Genomic DNA, 5196 nt, shown 5'->3' on the forward strand with positions numbered 1-5196 from the left:
CCACTAGTGTATTCTCAATATCCTATTATTTAACAATCAATTTAAAAAAAATTTTCCCTTGAGGGTAAAATACTCTCAATTCCCTTGATGGTAAAATATTTTCAATATGATGAACAAATACTCTTTCTTTGGAAGGAATTTCACAGGGTGGAAGTGCTATGACACCTTCAGGCCCAGCCCAGTGCTATTTCTCCATAAGTTCTTACATTTTTAGCTAAAGAGATACAAAGAAATTCTGCCCAGGAATCTAGAACTGAAAGCAAAAGTGAAATGTAACAAAGAGGACATACTGTTCTAATTCCAAAGTAAATCTGAAAGTCATTGTGAATGCCGGGGATTTCCTGGCCGGTTGGCAACTTCACAACCTAACTCAAGGTCACAAAGATTTTCTTCTATGTGTTCTGTGTGTTCTTTTAGAAGCTGTCATATTAGCTTTTACCCTTAGGACTATGATTTATCTCAGGTTAATTTTTGCATATGGTGTAAGTTGAGGGTCAAGGCTCATTCTTTTTCCTAAATATTGTTCCAACACAATTTATTGAAAAGACTCCCTTCCCCACTGAATTGCTTTACTGTCTTTGTCAAAAATCAATTGAACTTATATGTTTAGGTTTCTTTTTGAACTCTATATTCTGTTCTGTTAATCTACTCTTTTATCTTTATGACAATACTATGCTGTATTGATCACTATCTCTTTAAAGTAAACATTGATGTCAAATAGCATTATTCAAACTTTGTTTTTCTTCAAAATTGTCTTGGCCAAGTCCTTTAAATTTTCATATAATTTTTAGAATTGTGAATAACTTTTTGAAAGTTGCTGGGTGTTTGATTAGCACTATGTTCAATCTATAGATCAATTTTAGAAGTATTGACATTTCAGTGTTACCGAGTCTTCTAACTCATGAGCCAAGTATACCCCTCCATCTATTTGCTTCTTTAATTCCCTAGTTTTCAGTACAACGATCTTATCCTTTATTATATTTATTGCCATGTATTTTGTATTTTTATGCTATTGTAAATGCTATTTTTTATTTGGATTTTCAGTCAATAGTAGTATATTTAAATTGCGTCTTCAGTGATTTGTTATTAGTGGAAATAAAATGATTTTTGGTATAAGGACCTTTTATCCTGCTATCTTGCTAAATTTGCTTACCGTAGTTATTTGTTAGATTCTTCTGGGTTTTCTTTAGCAAACTATCATGTCATCAATAGATTAAAAACAATTGTATTTCTTCGTTTCCTATTTTAGTCCTTTGATTTTATTTCTTGCTTTGTTGTAACTTGTAAGTTGGGACCTCTAGTACCATGATGAAGAGACTTGATTTAACACCAACCTCTTTGCCTTGTTCTTGACTTCAGGGAAAAAGTGACAAATATAGATTTCTCATAGGTATTCTTTATCAGATTGATGAGGTTTCTTTCTAGTCTTAGTTTACTGATAACTTTTTTTAAAATCATAAATGGGAGCTATGTCTATAGAGATGATCATACAGTTTCTCTGTTTATTCTGTTAATATGGAGAATTGCATTGCTTAATTTATGAGTATTAAGCCAACCCTGAATTTCTAGATAAACTCCACTTGTTCATGATGTCATATCCTTATTATATATTGCTGGATTTAATTTCCTAGTATTGTGTTCAGGATTTTTTAATCGGGGAGGGGCAGAGAGAGAATCCCAAGCACACTCCACACTCAGCACAGAGCCTGACGCAGAGCTCAATCTCATGACCCTGAGATCATGACCTGAAATCAAAAGTTGGACACTTAACCCAGCGAGCCACCCAGGCATCCCTATGTTCGGGATTTTTTTCGGTAATCTCTACACCTAATGTGGGCTTGAACTCACAACTCCAAGATCAAGAGTCGCATGCTCTATGGACCCAGCCATCCCCTCTTTGTTCAGGATTTTTGAGTTGAGGGTAGACAAGGAGAGAAATAGGGGGGAGATGAAAACAGAACAGTTAAGATCCAAGAGAACATGTAGCATCACCAGAACAAACTGTTGAAATCTGGTAGAGAAGGTAAGAACTAATTAAAAGTTAATAGTTTATACACTTAAACACGGTCATGATATGGAGTGGAGAGAATGACAGGATGAATTCTACTAATGACACTCAATGTTGTGAAGTCAGTTTTCCTGGCAGAATTGGGGAGCCCTGACTCCTATGGCAGTGGTCCCACACGCGCATCTGTGCATACACCAGGGCAGGTCTCTGGAGCAGGGTGGGCAGGGAGCAGCTAGGGCTGTGGTGGACTGGGGTTCCGGGGCACAGGGAGGTAAAGCCGGCTAACTCTCCACTGGAGGCTAAAGAATGCTCGGTGTCTGCCTGGGACCAGACCAGTCCTTACGGGAGCCAACCAACTGGACACAGGGCCCCTTTGCAGGAGTCAGTGTCGGGGCTGACAGTCCCCTGTGCTGGCTGGGAGATAACCCTCAGATGAAGGAAGCTTGTTTAGAGCAAAAGAATGGGGTTAAAGAAGATGGAGCGAAGTTGCAGAAGACAGAGCATGTCCAAACAGTTGCTTGGATGCAGGAAGACTTGGTGTGGACTGTTTCCCCATTCTCAAAGCTTCTCAGCCACCCTGGCTCTGTGCCTGCAGAGGTTTGAGTGTCTGAGATCCAGAAACATTAAAAGCTGAAGAGATCAATTCCAGATGCCTACCACCTCCCTTCTACCATTTCCCCCACCGATGAGACCGAGGAAGAGGAACCTAGGGAAAAGCCAGGATTCTTGGGGCTGCACCTGCTCTGTTGTTGAAGAGACGCTGTATGATCCCAGCCCTTCTCTCAGTGACACTAGGCAAGGCCAAGGAGACGTGTTCGGCACAGAAGCTCAGGAGGCACTCATTCTCAGGCTTGTGTACCGTGGTCCTGGCCTTGAGCAAGTGCAAAATGTGCATTGATAGGCCTTCCCAAATTGGGAATAAGAGAATTGTTTTTGAAATAGCCTTACGACCTCTGAACTGAATGGGCATAAAATATTCTCCAAACAAATAAATCTAAACTGTGTAGGAAATTGGATGCATACTTGGCTTGGCAAGTCAGGGGCTGGTGGTATCCGAAGGTAGCTGTAGCAGAGGTCACAGCCCGGGGTGCAGCTCTGCAGCTGGCTCGTCTGGCTTTGAACTCTACTTTCCCCTTCCTAGTTGTGTGGCTGCAGCAGCATTGCTGGTGCCCATCCCAAGTACCCTTTACCTCCCTGTGCACCCAAATCCCACTAACAGCTTGCACCTGTGACCTACTCTGGATCATTACCCTTGGTGGATGTGAGTCTGAGACCATAGCTGCTACTGTTGCCTCCTCCTGCTCTTCCCACTGCAGATCCAGTACAGCTGGGCTCCTTCCTTGTTAAGCTCATTCTCCCAGTGGATCCTGCCACCCTCCTTGGCCACAGCTCTCCTGAAGAGCAGTACATCCTCAATGGATCACGCGGTCCTGAGTCCCTGTGTTAGCTTCTGCTTCTGGAGAGCCTACCAGAGTGGTACCGGGAGCAAGTTATGCAATCTGCATCCATCCATACCTCGGCTGGAAATTCAGTCACACCTCTTAAGAGTGCTGTCTGGATCAACTGAGTTGATACTCGTGAGGTACTTAGAAGCATGTCTGGCACACAGAAAGAGCTCAGCCACGTTAGCTCTTCTTATGAGACATTGGTGCCATCAAATATAACTATATAGCAGTTCTTTATAATAATTTTTATAATGCTTAATTAGTACAGTTGTTTTAGGGATGATGCTTCTCAGGTCAAGTCAGTGTCTTACTTTTATCATTAGTCACAAGGAATGTGGTACAACAGAGCATCAGTGTTTCAGAGCAACCTGCCCAACTCAAAGCATGATCCATATTAAGGAGAGAAAATACAGAATACATTATGTCCCTCCCCCATGTCCGTCAGTAGAGCAATAATTAAATAAATCATGGTTAGACCATGGGACATCATACAGCTATAAAAAATTGCGTGACAGAAGTACATGTAATATGCTTGCAGAAATAAAAGAGAGAATTGAATATAACAAGATGAAATCAGAGAGAAGGGTACGCCATGAGAAACTCTTAACTCTAGGAAACAAACTGAAGGTCGCTGGAGGGGAGGTGTAGTAGGGGGAATGGGGTAATTGGGTGATAGGCATGAAGGAGGCATGTGATGTGATGAGCACTGGGTATTATACACAACTGATGAATTACCGACCTCTACATCTGAAACTAATACAGTATATGGTAACTAAATTAAATTTAAATTTAATTAAAATTTTAAAAAAATAAAGAGAAATGAGAACATAAGTAAGGAGCAAGAGATTATAAAAAATAAACAGGCAGATTTGTAAAAGGATAGAATATAATTTCCAGAAACTGAAAAATAATCACTGAAATTAAAAACCTTAATGAGATCATTAAACTGTTAATGAAGAGATAGTGAACTTGATCCACAATCTGTAGAGACTGCTAGACTGCAGCAGAGAGAGATGAAAATGAAAACAGGAAAATAAATATGGAGGATTTGTCTAATTCCAGACCCAGAAAGATAATAAAGACACAGGGGAAAATCCAATATAAAGAAGTAAAGGCTGAGACTTTCCCAGAAGTTATGACTCAGACTCAATAATTTAAGGTGGCAACTGCTTCCTTACACCATAATCAAATCAAATCACCAGTGAATACTCAAGAACAGAGTAGTTCTCAGACATATTTGAAAAGTCCTTTACAACTGCCAATAAAAACCTTGATTTCTTAGGAATATTCTCAAAGATAACTTCGTGGCTCACCTTTCCGGTAAATGTCATCTCTCATAAGACAGAGGAAGTGGTAACATCTGACTCTCATTGTCACCAATGTGGAAGAAATGGCTGATGAAATAAAAAACAAAAGGACCTTGAGATCAAAAAGAAATGTATTGATTTCTTTCTTAATATGGTTGTTGTAGATTGCATTCTCTAGCAAAGGGACCCTCAGATGGAGACTGTGTGCAGGTGGGTTGTGGGACGTCACTTTCAGAGATGAAGGCTTTCAGCTCCTAGCGGGCCCCATGGAGGGCCTCCCCTGAGTGCCACCAGCAGGTAGCACCCCTCAGCTAGGGCAGGGAGGAACTTGTGCTGCAGGTGGATCTGGACAGCACAATGCATTCACTACAATGGCCAAGGAGGGAGGGAATGCTTGCTGTAGTCACACATCTACCCTTGACTTGCGGAACATACA

At 40.9% G+C, this 5196-nt stretch overlaps 1 long non-coding RNA gene across 1 annotated transcript; it reads left to right on the forward strand.

The window, feature by feature from the left end:
- Positions 1–305: 305 nt before the first annotated feature.
- Positions 306–4873, forward strand: LOC112671547 (uncharacterized). Its single transcript, XR_003143682.2, has 3 exons — positions 306–375; positions 3325–3590; positions 4736–4873. It is a non-coding gene; the product is annotated as an uncharacterized LOC112671547 (long non-coding RNA).
- The last annotated feature ends 323 nt before the right edge of the window (positions 4874–5196 follow it).

The sequence above is a fragment of the Canis lupus genome, chromosome 5 (assembly GCF_003254725.2).
Source record: "Canis lupus dingo isolate Sandy chromosome 5, ASM325472v2, whole genome shotgun sequence".
NCBI lineage: Eukaryota > Metazoa > Chordata > Mammalia > Carnivora > Canidae > Canis > Canis lupus.